Source organism: Rhinopithecus roxellana, chromosome 12 (genome assembly GCF_007565055.1).
Source record: "Rhinopithecus roxellana isolate Shanxi Qingling chromosome 12, ASM756505v1, whole genome shotgun sequence".
Lineage (NCBI taxonomy): Eukaryota > Metazoa > Chordata > Mammalia > Primates > Cercopithecidae > Rhinopithecus > Rhinopithecus roxellana.
Window position 1 is genome coordinate 37,701,643 of NC_044560.1, and position 23,645 is coordinate 37,725,287.

Genomic DNA, 23,645 nt, shown 5'->3' on the forward strand with positions numbered 1-23,645 from the left:
AGATGTCTGTGATGTTTCATGACATAGGTTATGATCGAGCCAATTTACAAAATTTAATAACCAACCTAAACTCACATACGTATTTGTTAAGAAGCTGACATTAGTTCAATATTGTAAGGAAACTAACTAGGTGGTGATGATGATAAAAGAATTAGGGGAAATATTTTATTTGATATGTTCTCTGTTTTATAATTCCTAAAATGAAGATTCTATTTAAGGGTTATAATTTACACAAGTTTAGTCATATACCATTACATTATGATACCATAAGCAGAGTGCATTATGATTCTCTAGAAATATAATTCAATCAGATATGTATCATATTCATTTATATGTCACACATTTTCTTCACTGAGAATAAAAATTATCCTATTTTCAGAAGCTTTGTATCAATCAGTTTCATGTAATAAGCAACCCAGATATCTACTAGATTACATATTTCTTCATTTGAAACTACACTGTTTTCTCTTAGTCCCCTTGACTCTACTGTGCTTATCCATTCTTTCACAGAAAGAAAGTAACAAACATATTTCCTGTTGGTGAGGCTGGGATTGTTTTTAAGAGGAGAGATAATAACTTCATATTTTTAAAGTGCCAGTACCCTAATATGTGAAACAGATCAGAATCTGTTGTATAGTAAGTCTGCTTTGTTGAAGAATTTATTATGGGAGTAAAGATGAGAAGGAAAGAGATCACCATTAGAAACAAGTCAGCCTTTTCATGCTTTTTTTGAGCATTTTGGAGATGATTCTACTTCTCAAGTTATTATCATTCGTGCATCTCTTCAATACTATTGTTAAATGCTTTAGAATTAGAATATTTTAATCCTTTAATTAAAGTAAGTCAAACATCTAGGCAAAAACAGCCAATCATCAAACTTTAATAGTAATTCAAATATAGATTCCTTATACAGTTTTCCATGTCTGTAGAAATCAAAGCTGTAATGTTAAGCAGGGGGAAATACATATGATTTACTAACACACTTCAATGTTCTACTTTTGAAAGGATACTCATGTGGGTGGGGCAGAGAACATAGAAAAAGATATGATGGAAAACCTGTCCATTTTCTACCTGTTAAACTTCATCATTTTGCGCCAGGCCCTGGAAGCAAAGAGAGGAAGGGACTGACTGCATTTGTCTTTGAACACTTGAGCATCAGTAGGACAAACTACTGAGTGGCCAGGGGTCTTGTCTGTCAAAGCAAATGATAAGTTCACTCAGGCCATTATTGGCTGCTGAACTCTCTTCCTTCCCAACTTTCTTCCTCGAAAGAGAAAAAAATAGTTTGCCTTCTTGCTCTCCTTATCAAATGTTTTTGTGCAAATAGTATAAGCCTGTTTAAGCAAATCAGTTAAAATAGGCACTGATTATTTTGATCTGTTTGTAACAAGTGGATGTAAGTACTATTTACATGGTGTGCCTAAGGAGGAGCTGAAATCGTTGGCACTCTAATCCATATTGTAAAGATCAGTATTGAAAGAATAGTGTTCTTCACCTCTCCTCCTCAGCATCCATCCCTATATACTTGATTAAATGGAAAAGTCTATTTTATCACCTATGTAAAGTTTTATGGGTAGTTATCGTCAGTGTATTTAAATATATCTTCTAGTATGTTTTAAAGGCTGGTCTTCAATACCGTGGAGACAAAAAAATAAAGAGCCTCTGAAAATACATTAGACTTTTGTTGGCATTCAAGCCATAGCTAGTATGTGTATTTAATAAATGTGTGTTATTTATGTCGTGTTTGTCAATGGAAAATAAAGTTGAATGTTCTAAAATGTCCCTGTGTTTTCTTCCTGATATCAGCTCATGTCAGGAATATATTACTTATGCCTATGTTAAGTATTTTGCTGAAATCATATTTGATGTGCTTTGTCATGTAATAGCACAATGTAATGCAACAGCCCCATGCTATCTGGAAAAATTAGATTAAAAAATTAGATTTTGTTTTATATTCCATAATCATGTATATAACAAATTATTGTTGATTTAATATAAATCTGAGAGTTGCTCTTTTCCCTTTTTCAACATGATGTTCCTTTGTTTTATAATCTCAAGATTATTGTTCTTAACACAAAGTGCATTTATAAATTATTCTAAGCTTAGCTATTCCCCGTTCTTGTGGATTTTGGTGTAATCTACAGGCAGCCAAAATAAGAATTGTCCTTGCTCGTAGTCCAACCCTTTAATTGACTTGTGCCTGAGTATTGGTGTGACCTGAGTATTGGTGGTTATGAATACTGTGCTCCCCAGCTATTTGTTCATGTACTTATTGAGGTCACTATTGGTCTTCCTTCTTCAATGAAGGGAGAAACTCTGTGGAATGGAGACTGCAAAGTCAAGCTCATTAAAAGTATCCTTCTTTCTTCCTGAGAAAAGGTATCTAGGGAGAATTCTGTCCCTGGTTCCTCTCATGCAGGGGTTCTAGGCCTAGGACCAGATCTTATTATCTCTACAATCTTGATTCTTCAGTATTTCAGGATAGGCAGAGATTTGTTAAAGTAAACAAAAATCATAGCTAAATAAGAGAGATAAGAGAAGTAAGTTCTAGTGTTCTATACTCCTGTAAGATTACTATAGTTAACACTAATATACAGTTTCAAATAGCTAGAAGGAGGCTATTGAATGTTCCCAACACAAAGAAATGATGAATGTTTGAGATGATGTTGATGTGCTAATTACCCTCATCTGATCACTATACATTATGTGTATCGAAACATCGCTCTGTACCTTGTGACTATGTACAATTATTATTATTAAAATAAATACATAAATAAAATTTAAAAGTCATTATGACTAGTATGGCTATGGCTGACCCAAAATTTCCATCATCATGCTGGTAAACCTACAGGCCATGGGGTGAGACATTCCCCAGTTTCATGTCCTCAGAGGGCATGGGGCCAAATGTCCTTGGGGCCAGTGTGCTTGCTAGTACTAGCCTTGAGTAAATTCATTCTGGATGGATGTTGGTCATGGAGAATTTAAGTCACTTCTCCAAGCTTACTCTTTCCTTCAAGATATATTTATTGCGTACTTATTATGTGCCAAGCTGTGGTAGGTACTAAGACCCAAGGATTAATAAAAACAGCAAGCTCTCAATGAATTTGTAACCTGGTAGGGGAACAGGAAATAATCAGAGGTGCAATTAGAGTAAGCACATGGTATCATGAGAATACATGGAAACGTAATGCTAACATGGGAAGTGTTCCTGTAGAAGGTGACATTTAATCCGCATTTTGGGGAAAGGAATAGGTGTTAACCTGTAATGAAAGGACATTGTAGGATATTTGTTCACTTCACTCTGTCCAAAGCATTACAATTTCCAAATCTGTCAAATGGGCTAAACTTTAGTGGCCCTATGGGTAGTGTGTGTCTAAATAGAACCTATCTATATAACCTCTTACGGTCACCAAAGTGGCATGGCTTTAGGGCAGGGTTTCTCAACCTTGGCACTATTGACACATGGGATAGGTAATTCTTTGTCGTGAGGGCTGTCCTATGTATTGTAGGTTATTTCACAGTGTCCTTGACTTCTACCCATGAGATGCCAGCAATACCTCTCTAGTTGTGACAGTCAAAAATAGTCACAGACATTGCCAAATATACTATGGGGGACATAATTGCCCTCAGTTGGAACCTCTCCTTAAAAGTAAGGGCCAGGGCCACTAAACAGGTGCTATGTAGCCAAGGGTCTGTGGGATGAGGTAATCTGTGAGACCTTGGTCCACATAGGCACTGTTCTGGCATTTCCTGAGGCAGCAGGTACTAGAATGCCAGTTTGTGTCTGACTGCACAAAAGTGTGGTGCTGCCACTACCACAATGCCTTGATCACCACAGGCCCTGATCGGCTTCCATAATCACATAAACCTATTCACAGATGATTAGGTACAATTTCTTAGAAAGTATCATCTTTCTATTGATGCCTCCAATCTCTATTCTCTTTTTGATAAGAGGCCTTAGAGTTTGTATGTCTCTCAAAGTGATACCGCAAGTGAATCCTTGTCTCCAGAGACCTTTAAAAAATCTGTTATAATTCTACATCATTAGGTACACATTTCCAGACAATTCTCGCAGAAGGAGAAAACTAATTTATCAAACTCTCCCCTTAAATTAGATGTTTGCATATTTAGTCTGTATAACAAAGCTGCAGAAGCTGCATTTTATCTGAAAGATGATTTTTATAAGGACAAATATTGGACGATGTCTCTTGACAACGCTGTGCCTTTCTGAGTTCATGCCAGTCTTCAATTCCTCAGGTCTAGAGTTATTATCATACATTTTGATAACAGAGTTCAAGTCCTGATCTCTATAACTGACACTACTGAAACCTATTGTTTGTATAAAACGGGAAGATGGATTTACCTACCACACTGAAAACCAAAATATGATTAAAAAAAATACAATTAGAATGAGGGAGCTAATCTGTTAACTGTAAGTTTCTGCGGCCAAGTAACAAAAGACTATGGATAATCAGCATTCATGCATAATATTATTATGCAGTTTTTAAAAAGAAGGCTTTGAATGTAACATACAAGGTTATTTGAATCTGATTTTGCAAAGAACATTGAGAGAAGATAATTCTGAAATCCACAATTGAGGCCGTTTTAAGTTATATTTAATTAGAAAGAACACTGGTTCTTAATCATTTTAGGATCAACAACCCTTCTGAGAAACTGATGATAGGTATGTGGTACTCCCACAAAAAGTGCAGAGGGTTTTTGCACAGTGTCAGAAATTGTACGGACCTGCCGAAGTCTATCTATAGACCTCTTGGGCATTTATGGACATAGGTTAAGAAATCTTTCTGTGAGAGTCTCTATGATTTAAGGAACTGCAAAGCTTTACATGTTTGGTTAGGAAGCTCAAGCCTAAAACTGGAACTAAGTCTTGAATTATGCACTCATTTTGACCGCACCTGCTTTAAAATGAGCTTCTTAATAGTAAAAGATGTTAAGTAACCAAACTCCTGGAAATGAAAAAGAGAATGCTTTCAAGGACACATGAACACTAACAGCATTTTAAAGAAACTTGAACTGGTGATAATGACAATAGTGGCAGATACCATTTTATGAGCACCTATACTTTTTGTATGTTATCAAATTCTCATGTCAACGACAGAAGGTGTGTGTTATCAGCACTTTACAGATAAGGAAACTGGGGTTCATGGCAGATAAATCACTTCACCAAATCCACAAAAGTTAATGAGAAATAAAGCTGGGGTTCACACCTGATTTGGAGTTAGAATATAATCATTGTGTTATCCCTGAGCAAATAATTACTACTGTGATTAGTTTCAGAAACTTCAAGTTTATCTTCGAGGGTTTGTCTAAAACCCCATGGAAGAAAGGCTTTGACTTTGTTATTAATGTCTGGACATTTTCAAACCACCAGAAATAATTTGGGGGAGCAGTGGTGAGGCAGCTTTTCTAAGAATGCCGATTAGATTAAGCAAACAAGATTCTCAGCAAAAAAAATGTGAAGGTCCGTATGTCCAATCTAGGCATGTGCACATGACTGCAAACATTTAGATCCTTCCTTGTTTGTTCCAGGACCACTTCTGCGGTGGAGAGGCTACTGGTTTCCTGGAGCAGATGGCTGTACAGAAAAACCACACTTCCACTTCTACACAGGCCTGCGGTTTTTGCTAAAGCCAAGAGTTTATGACAATTTGGGTTACTAAGGATACATCTCTTTGGCCCTATTGGCTTTTGTTTCTTTTTTTTTGTTTTTCCTTTTGCACGCCCTGTCTGACTTGTAACTTGGGAGAATGCTTACTGAAAAGCAGAAGGTACTTATGCTTCCTAGTTACAGAGAAACTCCTAAGAGACTGTAGAAAATTCAGGACCTAGGGCAGACTAGTTGTCATCAGTGAAACTATTCTGATTATCATCTCTCCTTGCTTAATTTTGAAATTTGCTTTAGCTTCTTCTGGGAAAATACAATGCAGTTTGAGGGGAGCACATTTTGTCTTTCTGAAAGAAAAATTCTTGCCCCCTGTTTCTGAGTTTTCCATCCCTTTTTGCTACCAGGTGAAATCTATTTGGTGCATTTGATATTTTATTCATTCACCAGGTTTCATTTCCACAGAACTGATCAGACTGATTAGAACAGTGCAAAACATTTTGTTCAAGGGAACAAAATCTCAGCGTCTCCAAACTTTAATTCTATTATTATCACTAAATGAATTCAGAATGCAACCTATTCATAGATCTATAAACTTGAAAAATTTGTACATCTTGATGTTTATCTTTAGTCTTCATTGTATACATTGCCTTTTGAATATTTCAATGTAAGTGTGACAGTAGTCAACAGTTCTCAGGCATCTCTGGGGTCAATTGACATTTATTTGAATGAATGCAACCCAATTACATTTTATATATAATATATACATCTTGCTCTGTCACCTGCCCAGGCTGGAGTGTAGTGGTGCAATCAGGGCTCACTACAGCCTCAACCTCTCAGGCTCAGGTGATCCTCCTACCTCAGCCTCCTGAGTAACTAGGACTACAGGCATGTGTCACCATGCCCAGATAATTTTTGTATTTTTTGTAGAAACAAGGTTTCACCATGATCCCAGGCTGGTCTCAAATTCCTGGGCTCAGGCGATCTGCCTGCCTCAGCCCCCCAAAGTGTTGAGATTACAGGTGTGAGACACTGTGACTGGCCACAAATCTTTATTTATCTATTTATTTACTATCCCATAGGTTATTAAACCAAACCAAATGAGTCACTGCTTAGGGCAAATGGTTGAGTACTAATTTCCTTTCTGCCTACCCATTTTTATATAATTTATCTTAGAAATGCAACTTGGAGATCTTCATAATGATTTGTTGTTAATATAATTTTTAAAATAATGTGGTAATTTATGAACTTCAGTTTATAAAAGCAAGGTTTAATAAGAGAATGGCTTCAGAAAAAAAAATTGAAATAGCAGTGAATGATTCCACCCACTTGAAGTTTATTAGTGGGAAGCACTGCTCCATTTCATTGAATGAAGAATAGTCCACTCAACCTTAAGGGATCATTCTCATTTGCCAAAAACAATCCTGTGGAAAGGAGAGAGGGATATCCTCAGAGAGAGACAAGGGGCAAGTCAGATGTGAAGTTAGGATCTCTTGGGGGACGATAAGTATCATGGTCAGATCACTCTTGGGGGTGTAAAAGTACATGTTTCAGAGTCACATCTGGATCAAATTTTGGGTTAATAGTAGTAGAACTTGAAATAAATTTCTTAAACTAAGATTTTTGTATCCATATATATGAAGAATTAGGATTTTCGCACTTACATTATAGGGTAGTTGTGAGGATTAAATGAGGATTAAATGATTTTGGCAAATGAGAATGATTCCTTAAGGTTGAGTGGACTATTCTTCATTCAATGAAATGGAGCAGTGCTTCCCATTAATAAACTTCAAGTTAATGTAATCATTCATTGCTATTTCAATTTTTTTCTGAACCCATTCTCTTATTAAAACTTGCTTTTATAAAATGAAGTACATAATTTACTGCATTATTTTAAATATGTGAATATTTTAAAATGTGAATATTTAAAATATTTGAATATTTCAGAAGAGTAGTGGGTACAATAAATATAGAGAAGGCAGTGTTGCTGTTGTTGGATTAGCAGTGGTAATTGCAGCTGCAACAACAATAGTAATTACCTGAGGAATCTGTAGCCCATATTGGTAAAGTCAAAAAACATATCCTGACCTCTGTACTCATTCGTTAATACTATTTTGGGAGATTCAAACATAAAGCGTTTTGTTTGAGAGCATGGAACTTAAAATCAGACTAAATGCGATGGCATATCCTCATTCTGCTGATTTATTAGTTGGCTGACCTTAATCAAGTTAATTTTTTCTAAACCTCAATTTGTTCAGCTGTAAATCAAGATAATAATTTTACCTAAAAACATATTAGTTGCAAGCATCCAATGAAATAATGTATGCAAATGTTTATTTAGTGTCTGGTACGAAAGCACTCAATAAATTGTTATTATTATATTATTATAAATTGTTATTATTATTTTGAGATGGAGTCTCACTGTGTCACCCAGGCTGGAGTGCAGTGGCACGATCTCGGCTTGCTGCAACCTCCACCTCCTGGGTTCCAGCGATTCTCCTGCCTCAGCCTCCCGAGTAGCTGTGATTATAGGTATGCACCACCACGCCTGGCTAATTTTTGTATTTTTTAGTAGAGATGGGGTTTCACCATATTGACCAGGTTGGTCTCAAACTCCTGACCTTGTAATCCACCCGCCTTAGCCCCCAAATATAAATTATTATTATTAATATTAAAATCAAGTTCAGAAGACTTAAGTTGGCCCAGTTTCCAGCTAAGGTTGAATGTCTTCACAAACATACAAATTTTATCCAACCTCTCAAGACTTAGGATAAGAAGGCAAGGATGTGATTCAACTCCATAGAAAGTAGAAGAAAAAATAAGAAACAGCAAAATAAAGAAATTTAATTAAGTTCTCTTTATGGCTTAAATGTACAGTCTTTGTGAGATAGGAAAATGGTTCTAGTAGCACAGAAGAGGTATTTTGAAAAGTTGCTATAACAATGTCGTTAAGTGGAACGTCGGAAAAGTAAATAATAAGGCATATGGGCAAAGAGGTAAATCTCAGGATGGTAGTTCTTGTCTGAAAAACAACAAATAAGATCTGGTTATATTGGTTAATTGTTTCTCACCACTATGTAATGTAGACTAGTGTAACATGTGCCTACCACTTCAATTTCCTAATCTGTAAACACTTTTTGGAATAAGTATTTCTAGCATATAGGGTGAATATAAATATTTGAAGAAGTAGTATATACAATGAACTTGGCATACACAGCAGGTTTTAAATATGATACTTATCCACCATCATCAAAATCAGCACCATCATAGTTTCCTGTGCAAAATGTTCATAGATGTATCGAGATTCAAGCAGAACAATAATTTATTTCTGAGTACCTTGGTTCATCTCTAGCTATAAAGTCACAAACAGAACTACCAGGGAATTTCTGGACTGTAATGTATTTGAGAAATACACAATTAAAAGGGGCATTAAATCAATTTGAATTAGGATGGAAATGATTCTTTTCCTCTCAGTGCTTGGATTCACAGCAGTAACAGCTTGGTCCTTAGTGGAGCTGTTACTTCCCAAACGATGACTGTATCTCCAAGTAGATTTTGACCATCGATTAAATGAATAATTTGTTGATTTATTGAGTCATATTCACATTTTTAATGAGCTTCTATCATATGGGTCTAGGTCGTGGGGACATTGAGGTTTATCACTTGCAGATTTCAGATTTCAAATTCTCTCATTCTTCAAAGTGAAGTCTCAGTTTTCACTGATTGCATTTAGGACTTAAATATCTTTCCCAAAGTGTAAATAGCTCTACATTTTCTTTCATTATAGTTAGAATATATATTCATGTATAAAATTTAAGCAATACAGGAAAGCACAAGGACCAAAGAAAAATTCCCTATACTTTACTACTCAAACTTAATCATTGTTATGGTTTTGATTAATATTCTTTCAAATATTTGTCTTTGTAAATTTCCCTTCAAACCTGACTGCATCTAAGAACCATGGTAGGATTCTCTCAAATGTGTGAAGGAGTGTCACATTAAATAGGGATTTATTTCATACGCTCTGAAGGCTGGACGAAGAAGCTACAAAAAAGGGGTCTGACTTAATCTGGAAAGGTGCTAAACCAATGTGCCCTAAAGTGGCAGGGTTGGCCTTAGGCAATAATGAGTTTCCTGTCACTTCAAATATTCAAGCAAATACCGGAAAACCACTAGGGAGTCTGCTGTAGATGGATGGAATACAAATATCTTCTTTAAGCCTTCTTCCAACTTAGGATTTTATGATTCTATGTCTCAAAACAGTCATACTATGGCTACAATATTGGAATTGGTGTAAAAGAGAAAGATTTGTCTAAATATAGCTGCTGGGCTTAGTGTTCTGCTTTCAACCTCTTCAGATGTGGCTTATATTCTGCTTTATGTGTCCACTAAACGCATTGCTGTTGACCCGAATCTCAAAGCTAGAATTTCAAGATTTCTATGGTCACCTTATCAGTTGACAATTTTTTTGGGAAAAACTTTACTTATAAAAACAGAAAAAATGTTATTTTAAAAAGAGCTACAGCAATTACTTTCCAATAATTAAATCATAATATCTGGTGGCCATTAATAACAATTACAATTGGATTATTGGATTGACTTCATTGAATATGAAAGTCTGCCAACAATATGAATTTGGTCAAACTCTGCTTATTACTGATTCTGATTTTTTGCTATGCATAAAATATACATATATTTCAGAAGAATACATCTATCATGAATAACAATCACCAAATTTTTGTACAATATTATCCAACCTGTTATGTATATATTTTAAAGTTTTATAACCAAGAGAAGAGATGTATACTTTATTTATTTATTTATTTTCTTTTTATTTTTTGGGAGACAGAGTTTCCCTCTGTCACCCAGGCTGGAGTGCAGTAGTGCAATCTCTGCTCACTGCACCCTTCACCTCCCAGGTTCAAGCTATTCTCCTGCCTCAGCCTCCCAAGTCGCTGGGATTACAGGCATGCACCACCACGCTCAGCTAATTTTTGTGTTTTTAGTAGAAACAGGGTTTCATCATGTTTGCCAGTCTGGACTCGAACTCGCAACCTCAACTGATTTGCCCTCTTCGGCATCCCAAAGTGCTGGGATTACAGGCGTGAGCCACCACGTCCAGCCGAGAAATACACTTTAAAACATAGAAACAGGCCAGGCTCCGTGGCTCACGCCTGTAACCCCAGCACTTTGGGAGGCTGAGGTGGGCGGATCATGAGGTCAGGAGATCAAGACCATCCTGCCTAACATGGTGAAACCTCGTCTCTATTAAAAACACACACAAAAAAATTAGCCAGGCATGGTGGCGGGCGCCTGTAGTTCCAGCTACTCGGGAGGCTGAGGCAGGAGAATGGCGTGAACCCAGGAGGCGGACCTTGCAGTGAGCCGAGATCACGCCACTGCACTCCAGCCTGGGCGACAGAGCAAGACTCTGTCTCAAAAAACAAACAAAAACAAACAAAAAAAACCCACAGAAACACATGATTCAATAAATGTTAAACTTTAAAATAATTAAAATAATTGTAAGGAAACAATACCATTACATAAACAGGGAATTTTTTAAATCCTTTTTTTAAATCAACAATAAAATTATTCTTAAAGACATTATTTTGTCTCAGAGAGTAGGATTGAATGGGTAATTTTTTTTTTTCAGGTAAGTCAAGCCTAATTACTACTTACGTATTCAACATTAAATCGCTCCCTGAAGACATCATTTCTGTGTGCCACTGCAAACTCCAAGGTTTATAGCATCATCAATAAGGAAGGCAATGAGTAGCCTTATGAAAGGGATTTGGGGATTTAAAGATGTAATTTTGAAGTATGGTTCTTGACTTACCAGCTGTGTGACTGAATAGGTTTTAATCTCTTTCAGCCTCTGTTTACTTGTCTATAAATTGGAGATAAAAACACCTATTTCACAAGATAGCAAGGAAATGAGATATAATGTATATATAAAGCCCAGTAGGGACTCAATCATTTATAGACAATATTATCATCAAATAACACTAATTGCCTTTCCAGAAACATATTTAGGAGTTATATTAGTTGAATTGTGATAACAACAAAATAGTATTAATAGTCAACACTTATAAAAGTATTTTATATTTTCTAAGGTAATTTAGCATCTGTAGTTTTATTTGATCAAATTTTTAGTTAGCTAGGGAGTATTGTTATTATTCCTATTTTATAAAAAATTAAGACTAAGACATATGTCAAAACATCATGTTATTACTATAATTTTTACTTGTCAATTAAAATAATTCTAAAATATTTTTTTAAGAAAGACTCAGAGTAGGTGCAGTATTTGGACGCTAGAGTGAAACTTCAGCTCAAATATCACTTCTACACTTGCTTTAGAGGGAGTTTCTTACTCCTTCTAAGCTTCAGTTTTCTCATTTGAATAGTGGAGATAGTAGTGTCCTCGACTATCTATTTCAAGAGCAGAGACTTAGAGGGTCCTTTACTATTTCCCCAGTGCCCACTGTACAAAGTCCAAAAGATTTAACTTGTTCAAAGCTCTCAGTAAATCAATCCCAATCTACCATTCCAATTTTTTTCTGACTACACTGATCCCAGCCTTTTTTGAATCCTCTCCCCAAACACATTATGTGCATTCACAAGTCTGTTTCTAGTGTTTACTTTGCTTAAATGTTAATTTCAATGAACAAAATTCTACTCATTCATTGAAGCCCAGCTCAAAAGACACCTACCCTAAGAATTGTTTCCTTATGCCTGATTCAGAATTACTGATTCCCTCCTTTGTACATCCATAAGCACCTCATTTATGCCTCGGTGATTACTTCTCACTGCTCTACTTGTATTGCAGTGAGCTGTTTGTGCTTCTAGCTCCCCCACTGGATGGTTATCTTCTTGAATGAAAGACACATCATTTTAATCTTAGTGTCCCAGCCCCTCCCACTTCCTCTCCTCCCCAGACCTTCAGCTTCCAAGAATGTGAAGGCTTTGAAGTATAGATACAGAGTAGACATATAAATATTTATTAAATTGATTTTAATGACCAAACAAAATAGTACAAATCAAAAAATGCAATGATGCCCAGGAAGAGGTTTTAGTTAAAAAAAATTAAGGTTTGGCTGGTCGCAGTAGTTCATGCCTGTAATCTCAGCACTTTAGGAGGCTGAGGCGGGTGGATCACAAGGTCAGGAGATGGAGAACATGTTGGCCAACATGGGGAAACCCTGTCTCTACTAAAAGTACAAAAATTAGCTGGGCGTGGTAGTGTGCACTTGTACTCCCAGCTACTCTGGAGGCTGAGGCAGGAGAATCACTTGAACCCGGGAGGCGGAGGTTGCAGTGGGCAGAGATTGCACCATTGGACTCCAGCCTGGGTGACAAGAGCAAAACTCTGTCTAAAAAAAAAAAAAAAATTAAGGTTTACAGACTTACCACATTGATAGACATAGCATACACTACATGTTTCATATGCTACATGTTTCCGTTAATAGTTAACTATAATTAGGGGCTGAAATTAGAGATAATGGTATCCAAACTTTTGGCATGCATGCTATTCAGAATGCCTCTTTTTCCATCCCAGTAAAGGTCCCTTGGTGTCACCATTGGAGAGAATATTAAATTGAATGAACTATGGGTCTTAGTGGGTGCAACACTTCTTACATTCTTATATTAAGTTTCTGAGGTGATGTGAAGGTAAGACAGTGTTTGCATTAATTCAGATGTCTGCAATGGCCCTAGCTGGAGAATGGCCAGGCTGAGAAGTGAGCAGCCAGGCTAGAAGAGAGAAGAAGGGTAGCTGTGGTTGGCAGGAGCAGAGAAACTGGCAAAGAGCAGAGCAGCCTTTGGCCGCAGGGTCTAAACCCACATCCTTGCTTCCAGCCCTTTTGGTAACACAGCTATGAAGTCAGAGGCTGATAAAGAGTGAAAAAACACTTTCCTTCCAAGAACCAAGAGCCTTTCAAGAAAACTTCTGACCACCTCCTTTTGAGGCGCAAGGAAGTTGAACAGGATTTTGATCTGTTCACATTTAGAAATTCTGTTTTGCTTCCTGCCATGTGCTCATATCACTAGACTGCAGTTTCTCCATCAATTCTTCTTATTGTTCATTGCATCCCTTATTCCTTCACTCACTCAGTTTGCATTCAGCTTCTAATTTCTGCTTATTACTATACTTAACCACAGTGTGGATGCAAATGCCCTTGAGGAGCAAAAATGCAAGCAACATACCTCAAAGACTGGAAAACTTCAAAGCACACCGGAGCAGCCTCCGAGTCATTCCTGAAAGTCTTTCTTCTGAGCTCTCCAGAGACTATAGAGCTTCTTGTTATTAATGCTCTTCACCTACACCTCAGTTTTGTTAATGGGCTGCTGCAAAAGGAGCGCCTACCTACCATGGTTAGACATTTTAACCTAACTGTACAAAATGTAGACTTCTGCCCAAGACCAGTTCACTTTTCAATACTTGGTGAGTTTCTCAGAAAATTAATATAGCATGATTCCTCTAGCTTTTGGGGTGCCATAAGCTCTATTGCAGAGATATATTCACCCCTGCCCATATATACACATGCACTTTACAAAGCAAACCAAAGACCCAGGAGTCTTGCACTGTCTCTCTAGAAGTTTTCCTTTTAACAAGGACACCATCTGTGATACATTCCGCTTTCTTAGTGGGGGATATGTAACAAATGTAGGACAGTAATACTGAAAAACAAATGGTTTAGAGATGAATGTGTTCCACTATGCAGAAAAAGAGAAGTGAGGTTCGTAAGAGAATATCTGGAGGTAGGAAGAAAGTTAAGTATATCCAGATCTATATCTCGATATACTTGTTAGAAGAGGGGTAATTTAACACTGAGGGACCTCATATCTAATTTTATTGAAGAAGGAAAACAAGGTTAATCGAATCTATTTCCAAGTATCTAATGAAATTAATCTCAAAAAGTTCTACCTAGAGCAATGTTGTTGTTATACATGTTTTGGGTCTTAGTTATACCGTTGCTATAGTATTCAAATTAGCATGGATGGTCATTCATCGAACACTTCGAAAATGGTATTCACTATGCTAAATGCTTAGAAACTGCATTTCTCATCTCTGCTTCTCAGAGGGAAATGTATAGTGTAGGGTGAGGCTTTAATTAGTATCTTTTATTTGGTTAAGCCCTGAAGGAAATCAAGTAAAATGATGAAATCGATGTCCTTTGTTGCTCATGTGTTGCCTCTTTTCTGTCTCTAACACTAGGCTGTTTCCACCTGAGTGCATGGTAGAGAGGGCAGCATATTTTGAGACATGAAGCTGCTAGGTGTTTCTACACAATCGGTTACACAGGGTCCTGTAGCTGAAAGAAGCAGTAGAGATCACTGAGTCAAACGGAGTTCAACTGGTTCAACAGAGTGCTATCTTTAGTAAGGGGTGAAGGGTTCAATTTTTGAACAATATGTGGGCAGCTATAACAGCAGCCTAGGCTCAATATTTCTCTTTTATCTGTTGTGTATATCAGGCTTTTAATTAGGATTTCATTGAAAGAAATCATTCTGCTTCCAATAAAACAAGGCTATCAACCACAAATTCAGTTCACCTGAGAGAGTTTAAGTGGTTTGCTCAAAGTTGCATAGCTCCTTAGAGGCAGAGCCAGGTCTATAACTCAAGCCGTCTGACTCCCAGACTAATTTCAGCCTTGATGCTGTTTTTGACAGGTATCTGGATGAATAAAGAGCAGGGATTCTGGAGCCAGACTATTTGGGTTCAAACCCCAGTTCATTTACTTACTAGCTGTATGACTGAGGGTAAATTACTCACCCTCCTCGGGGCTCAGTATTTTCATTTGTAAAGGTATTAGTACTTTCCTCTGGGATTACTATGAACATCAAATGAGCTAAAATGTGTAAAACTTTTAGAAAAGTGCTTGATATTTAGTATAACCAATTAAATGTAGTTTATTATTATTATTATTTAAAGGGTTTCCAAAAGCTTTCCTAACCCTGTAGGATCTACCATAAGACCTATAATCTAAGATTTTTCATTTCTTTGAGTAAGGACACAAAAGGCCCATCTTAGAAAGTAAATGTATTATCTGGGTAATAACACAGTAAATCACTGTCACTCTCTCATATCTCATAAATAACTATTTCCATTACCTCTAGCCACTTAGTAAGGCCATAGAGGAATTGGACATAGAAGAGTTAAGCCTTAATGATGAGTTAGAGTTAGGATTTCTTTGGAAAAACCTGGGAAAGACATGAAGGGCTGGAAGGGAGCAAATCTCAAGAGAAGACAGACACCTGAAGGTATTATAGCCCCTTTCAAAATTCTCTTCCGGGTCCACCTCAGAGACTGTGGCACGGAATGCATCTCCCTGCAGTTCCCAGAAAGGACTGGTGTCAGGGTCTCCGTGTGCTCACTCCCTAGCAACCTTTCCTCCCTGTCTCATTCCACATATATTCTCTATACCCTAGCCTTCTGGCTCGGATAGTGTAATAAAAGTAGCAGTGGAAAATTAAAGAAAGAAAGCAGGCTTTTAGGGGAAGACTGAGGGTTTGGAGAGGAGAGGATAAGAGCGGAAATATCTCACCAGTCAGCCTCGGGGATAGTGGGCAAAGAGTGAGTAGGGTTTCCAAGAAAGGAGCAGTAAAACCAAAGTGTAATGTCCACAGGCCAGCTCCTCTTTCCCCACGTTTCCTTGGACTGTCAGAAGTGTGAGGGTAGGGCCAAGCCCTCAGTATATGTCCTTGTAGAGTGTCTCATTTTTCTAGGTTGTATTGGAGAGTGGGAGTTCTAATGGTATGTGTGTGAGTGTCTGAGAGAGAATTGAGTGGAATTTAAGGTTAGGTGACTTTTATTATTAATCAAATGGAAGCCCAAGGTCAATGAGATGCACATGGGAAGGAAGCCTATGAAACGAATGACATTCAGAAGGCAGTTCTCGACAGTAAATTCAAATAACCTGCTTTCTTGTGAGCAAGAAATTAAATCTTCCCTTCACTATTTGTGAAATGGGATTGTAGCATTTTTCATTCTGCTCCAGGTAAACACAGATAATCTAGAGTTTTTATTGCTACTCATATTAATCTCCATGTTATATGATTGTGGAGTGATACACATCAGTTAGTTAAATATTTTAGTTTCAGCCAGGTGCAGTTGCTCATACCTGTAATCTCAGAACTTACGGAAGCCAAGGTGCAAGAACTGCTTGAGCCCAGAAATTCAAGAACAACCTGAGCAACACAGTGAAAACCGGTCTCTACAAACATAAAAATTAGCCAGGTGTGGTAGTGTGCACTTGTAGTATCAGGTATTGGGAGGCTGTGATTATGCCACTGCACTCCAGCCTAGGCAACAGAGCAAGACCCTGTCACAAATATATATATATATATATGTAAGTACATGTATTTATGTGTACATACATGTATATAAAATGCATGTATGTGTATATTTTTCACATATATGTATATCATGCCCAGAAGCTTGATGTGTATACACACACATACATATATGTATGTATATATTTTCACATATATATTTTTACAAATACCTGTATATATGTGAAAATATATATGCGTGTGTGTGTGTGTAGGTTCCGTGGATTGGTAATATGTTTTTGTTAATTCAGAAGGCACTTCAATATTTGGTACGTCCAGGGGCATTTTTACACCATTGATGATTGGTCAGTGCTAGCAAAGTAAACGCTGCCATGTGAAATGTCTGGATGCTTGATCCTGGGTTGAAGAAATTTTGCTACACATAGCACTTAGATTTCAATCAGTAAGTGACATATTATAACTGCTCAGCCTTCTATAATTAGTTAATAAATTTATTTTTATTTTCAGTGTCAGTTCAAGTGCTTCTCAGCTAGTTTCAAAAGAAGCAGTTATGAGTTAGCCAAATACACATTCTCAATAATATTCTTTTAGCTAAAAATATTTGCATACGTATAGCTCATGAAAACTCAGACATCATAAAAACAAAATTATTCTGCAGAACCATGAAAGTGAGAAGGTAGAGAAAATAAGTTAATGCAGACAAAAAAGAGTCCCTTTTAAAAGGTAATTATTCCAGATAACTAAAAACGGAGTGCCTCTCCCAGTGAAACATAAGTGAGCACCAAAACGATTTTAGTAACAACAACACTTAGACCTACATTTATTTTATTTGATTATCCCAACTTCCTTGTGTAGAAAATGGAGCTGCTGTTATCATTATCCTTATATTATAGATAAGAAACCAAGCTTTATAAAATTTAAGCAACTTTCCGGGTCTATAGTGAGTTAAGCTTCAAGCATTCTGATTTCAGTTCTGAGCTCTTTCCAGTGCCATTATCTGTATTGTAAACCCAGTATGAGGGCAGAGTAGATTTTTATTACACAGTAGTATGATACTATGTCACCTCTCCACTTTAAGAATGTCAAAATATTGTACAAGTTTTGGGGAAATTACATGCAAACAATTTGAAATTATCATTGAACTTCTGGGCATGATACACAATAAAACCAGCCTCCTGGTGTTAACTCCCAAAGCCTTGGTGACAGAACATTTTAGGTAATTAATTTCATTTTAGGCTAGCTATAATGAAAACTCTTGGTTTCCTTTTATAAGTGTGGCTTCTCTTCACATTACTTTAAGTTTTCTCGTGATAACTGCTCAGAATTTATTCTAGCTGATGGGATGACTTTATCAGTATGTTAGGTTTTGGTCAGCTTCAGAAAAAAACAAAAAATAAATAAAACAATGGTTAAAAGAACACAGATGGGTATCTCTTTCCTATTTATATAAATTCTGGATATAGACAGTCCAGGGCTGATCCGGTTACTCCTGGTTATCAGAGATTGGAGCTATTTCTAGCTGTCATTCTTAGTGCACAGCCTCATAATCCAATATAGCTGCTTGAGCTCCAGCCATTATTCTGCCTTCTGGTCAGCAGGAAGGAGGAAGAGTAAATAAAGAAGGGTGTGCCTCTTTCCTTTAAGGAGAAATTTTAGAAGTCTCATCATTTCTGCTCACAAATAATGGGCTGGAATTTAGTCACGTTGCCACAGCTAACTGGGAGAGAGTCTGGAAATGCAGTGTTTTAGTTGGCACCCAGCTCACAATCAGGGCTCTGGTAGAAAGAGAGGAGAGTGGATGCTAGGAAGCAATTGGAAGCCTCTGCCACAGTCCGAGAATGGTTCTTTGTTTTATGTACCCATATTGCATGACTTTTAAAACTTCCTATGGGTTATTTTATGTCAAAGAATTTATCAAGGTTTTGCTTGAAGATCACAGTTACTGTATTACTAAGAATAAGAGAAGCTGAATAAGTAATTTGCTGTATTACTTCATATTTAAAATTAAACAACTGGGTTTTTACCACTTTTATGTAAGATCCAGATTCCAAATGGTCATATTGTGACTAATGGGGCTTTAGACACTTGTATTTTGATACTCCTATCACTTAGAGAAATGAGAATGCATTGTGAATTTAGACGCTTCATAACCACTAACTACATACAATTTACACTACATAATGAGAGCTGTTTAACAACAAAACATTTTTATTGGTGAGGAGTCAAAGTTTTCTTTTAATGCCTAGCACAGTGTCTTACACATGAAAGACATGTAATCAATGAAGGCTAAATTGAATTGACCTTCACTACTCAGTTGAATTGATTTATTGGATGTATAAAAGACCCTTGACAGCTTCTGCTAGTATCCAATAATTATTCTTATGGCAGTGTCACACTGGCTGAGATTTAATTTGATTGTATTGTGGTTATACCTATGCACAGCTGGGACCACAGAGGACAAATCACTTCTCAGTTGTGTTAGGTGTTTTGCCCCAGACAGTGACCACACCTGCAGCTTCAGGGACTAGGAAATCCTCCAGAACACTGAAGTGCACAGAGATCAATCAAATCATCTCTTACTTGGAAAATAAAGATCGATTTGTCGTGGAACTACTTAGTGCAATTACCATATTTATGATAGACTTTAATCTTATTTAATCCTTCTCAACTATTGATGTGGTAATATACTAGAAGAGTGCATTTAATATTTTCTTTTTATCTGAGCTGTATTTCTTATAATTTACCTTGTAAAACTGTAGATAAAATTGCAATAAGACCCTTGATTGACTCTTGTTACTGATGATACAACAAAACATAACTTACATGTTTTGTCAGACTTAGTTTGTCTTTAGACATATATTCTTAACTTGTTTGGAATTAGAATGGCCTGGTTTTATTAGTTATCTTTGACACCATTTCTGTTTCCTTCCTGGTCACCTTTATAATACCTCAAACTGGAAAAGTAAAGGCTCATATTCACAGATTTATAAAGGGGAAAACCATAACCATATTTTTTTAGTGCCATTGATAGCTCTTTGGCTCTTAGAGTCTCTGTTTTGCTAATGGCCAGGGTGAAAATTATACAGTGTACAATGAGGCTGTAATACAATTACAGTAAATACTAATTGTAAAATTAATACAATTTTAGGTGCTTAAAGATATCTGTTTAAAATTTTTCTAGATAGAACAAAACTCTCACAAATGTTTGGTCTCTGCTGGCTGGAGCAGGAACTAGGAGGTAGAAGAGTAGGAGATAGGTTCTTGATCTTGCAGTTGAAGATATTTTGTCAATCCATTATTTTCTCATTTTGGATTAATTCAGTCTCTTTGAGGCAAATGTTGTCTTTCATGGTTTCTCCCAGCACGCCCTTCCCTTAGCCAAGATGGCATCTGTGTGAAGGAGAAAGCTCACATGCCCTTGTGATAATGCAGATAAGTGAAGGGAGGCAGCTTATCAAAAGCAGGTCCTGATCCTGCCCTTTGAGTCATCCCTGAAATCCCCAGAATCAATTGTTGTCTTGCCTGGTTGCTAGACAGCCACTGGCATCCACCATTGATTTCAGTGCTGGTGAAACCTGGGAACGGTTTCCTCAGCACGTTCTCACCTTGTGGTCCGGCTTCCTTGACTTGGCCTCACTGTCATCTCAGTGGCTCAGAAGACCCTTGAGGCACAACCACTTCCTTCCTCCAGTCCATTGCCTTAGGCTCGTCCCCTCATAGGAACTGCTGTCTCTGCCACGGTGTCACATGAAAGGGGTCCTGATCCAGATCCCAAAAGACGGTTCTTGGATCTCAGGCAAGAAAGACTTCAGGGTGAGTCTACAGAGTAAAGTGAAAGCAAGTTTATTAAGAAAGTAAAGGAATAAAAAATGGCTACTCCACAGACAGAGCAGCCCTGAGAGTTGCTTGTGGCCCGTTTTTATGGTTATTTCCTGATGATATGCTAAACAAGGGGCTGAGTATTCATGCCTCCCCTTTTTAGAACATATAGGGTAATTTCCTGTTGTTGCCGTGGCATTTGTAAACTGTCATGGTGCTGCTGGGAGTGTAGCAGTGAGGATGACCAGAGATCACTCGTGTCGCCATCTTGGTTTTGGTGGGTTTTGGCCAACTTCTTTACCGAAAGTGTTTTGTCAGCAAGATCTTTATGACCTGTATCTTGCTCTGACCTCCCATCTCATCCTGTGACTTAGAATGCCTAACCGTCTGGGAATGCAGCCCAGTAGATTTCAGAGTTGCTCTGGTTCAAATGACTCTAACAATGTCATCTTGGCCCTAATCATAGCTGTGACAGACTGCCACTGCTACTACTTGAGACCATCACTACGACAATTACTACTGTTACTGCCTGAGAAGGTCATTACAAGACTGAATAAAGTGACGATCATGGAAATGAAAACTTAAGACAAAAGTAACTATTTTAAGGAAGGGTCCAGGGGAAGAAGAGAACTCCCTGCTTTTAGTGAGCAAAGGTAGCCCTTTGTATTTATTGGGTAGAAAGAGCAGGGAGGAGGAGGTAACGACTGGTCAGCTGCTTAATTGATCACAGGTTCACATTATTACTAATAGGCTTCACATTTGCCTAATCACAAGAAACACTTGTGCCTGGATTGTGACTGCCCTCCTGCAGTTCTTCTGGGTGGCATATACAGTTTGTCAGTTTGCAAACATTCTGCATTTATGAGAAACAGTTTACTGTTTACTCACATAGCCTCCAGTGGTACACTGAGTTGATCATGACCCTCACTCTTTCGGCCTCCAACAATAGCAACTCCAACAATAATAACTCCAGTAAGTTACCCTTACTGTTTTATTAGTAGAGCAATTTTGAATAGTTAGAATAATTTGGTTAATTTAATGAATTTTTTTTTTTTTTTTTGAGACAGAAAAAAAAATTGCCCAGGCTGGAGTGCAGAGGTGTGATCTTGGCTCACTGCAACCTCCATCTCCTTGGTCTCTATGGTGTACAGCTTTCCACTGCCTTCCATAAACCCCAGGGAGAGTTCAGGGAGGCTAGAAGAGAGTCAGGGAATGGTAATTGGCTTTCTCCTTCATGTCCACACATACATGCGGTGACACCTCATCAGCCTGTATACTAAATAGCTTGAGACCATTTCTTCTTTCTCTGTGATGTTTCTGTTCTTTCTCCTGCTTCTGAATTTTGACTCTGAGGCCATTGTAATGGAGAAGTAAGGATGTTATCTCCTACTCCTCTTTCTATGCTCTCCCCTCTTCTAGCACTAGAAGGATTTTGTCTGCAAAGGCCCTTCCTTGCAAAGGTTTCCTCCTGCTGCTCAAGTTGGCATTGGCTCTCCCTTTTCCCTAGGGCTATCATGATGGAAGGGTTTCCATGAGAGTGGGAAGGGGACAGAAGACAATATTATCACTAATTCAGGAAAATGTATTGGGAAGTTTTTGAAGATTAAGAGAACATTTTTGTTGTTTCACCAAAATATCTCTTTAATTTTTCTGAACTGTGTAACTTTATCCTTAACTGTCTTTGAAAAATACATATTTTTCTTGTTTTTTTTTTCCTTTAAATTATTAACTAATTTAAAGGGCTTTCCTTATTGACTTAAATTTTTTAAAAATTTTATTTCTAGAGACAAGGTCTCACTGTGTTGCCCAGGCTGGAGTGCAGTGGTACAATCATAATTCACTGCATCTTCTAACTCCTGGGCACAAGGGATCCTCTCATCCTCCCACTGCAGCATCCTGAGTAGCTGGGACTATAGGCTCACACAGCACACCTGACTAATGTAAAAGTTTTTTTTTGGTAGAGACAGATCTTGCTGTGTTGCCCAGGCTGGTCTCAAATTCCTGGCCTCAAGTGATCCTCCCACCTTGGTCTTGTAGTTACCCTTACTGTTTTATTAGTAGAGCAATTTTGAATAGTTAGAATAATTTGGTTAATTTAATGAATTTTTTTTTTTTTTTTTTTTTTTTTTGAGACAGAAAAAAAAATTGCCCAGGCTGGAGTGCAGAGGTGTGATCTTGGCTCACTGCAACCTCCATCTCCTTGGTTCAAGTGATTCTTGTACCTCAGCCTCCCAAGTAGCTGGGATTACAGGTGTGTGCCACCACACTGGGGTAATTTTTGTATTTTTAGTAGAGACTGGGTTTTACCACATTGGTCAGGCTGGTCTCAAACCCCTGACCTCAGGTAATCCGCATCCATTGGCCTCCCAAAGCGCCGGGATTACAGGCATGAGCCACCGCACCCAACCTTAATGAACTTTAATAACGTTACTATTTATATCGATTAGCAACATAGCAGATACTCACAAAAGCTAAACCATACAGAACTGTTTATCTAGTAACAACAATTTCTGTACTCAACCCAATGGTTATGTGTGCAATTCGTCCTCCGGCCAGTTCAGGCTTTCCATGGCAATAAATCCCTGGGGACTAGGACCTTTCAGGAGGCAGCCTCTTGTTAAAGTCTGCTTCCAGGGATATGGCTGTTTCCTCATGGTTCTGAGAGCCAGAAGGTTCTATTTGTGGAACAAACCAACCAAATTCAATGAATCAGAAAGTGACAAAGATAGTTCAGGGAAGGATTAGTCTCTAGACTACTATATTTTTGATACCAATAATTGTTCTTCCTTTTGCTTGTTTTACCTTTACAGAGCTGGGAGCACATGAAAGATAAGGCAGGATGTGAATTTGACCAGGTGTGCATGGTTATCACCAGGCTGAAAGAAAACAATCTCCCTTTAGCATATAAAGA

The 23,645-nt window shown here is 37.6% G+C and overlaps 1 protein-coding gene across 4 annotated transcripts in view; it reads left to right on the plus strand.

Annotated features, from left to right (window-relative positions):
- PTGER3 (prostaglandin E receptor 3) overlaps positions 1-23,645 on the plus strand; it is a 212,381-nt gene that overhangs the window by 40,841 nt on the left and 147,895 nt on the right. Inside the window, exon 3 of one of the 4 annotated variants that reach the window (XR_004060415.1) lies at positions 5,551-5,789. The exons of the other annotated variants lie outside the window; for them this stretch is intronic. The gene's annotated coding sequence lies outside the window, so the exon portion shown is untranslated. The remainder of the gene's footprint in view (positions 1-5,550; positions 5,790-23,645) is intronic. 4 annotated transcript variants of the gene reach the window in all.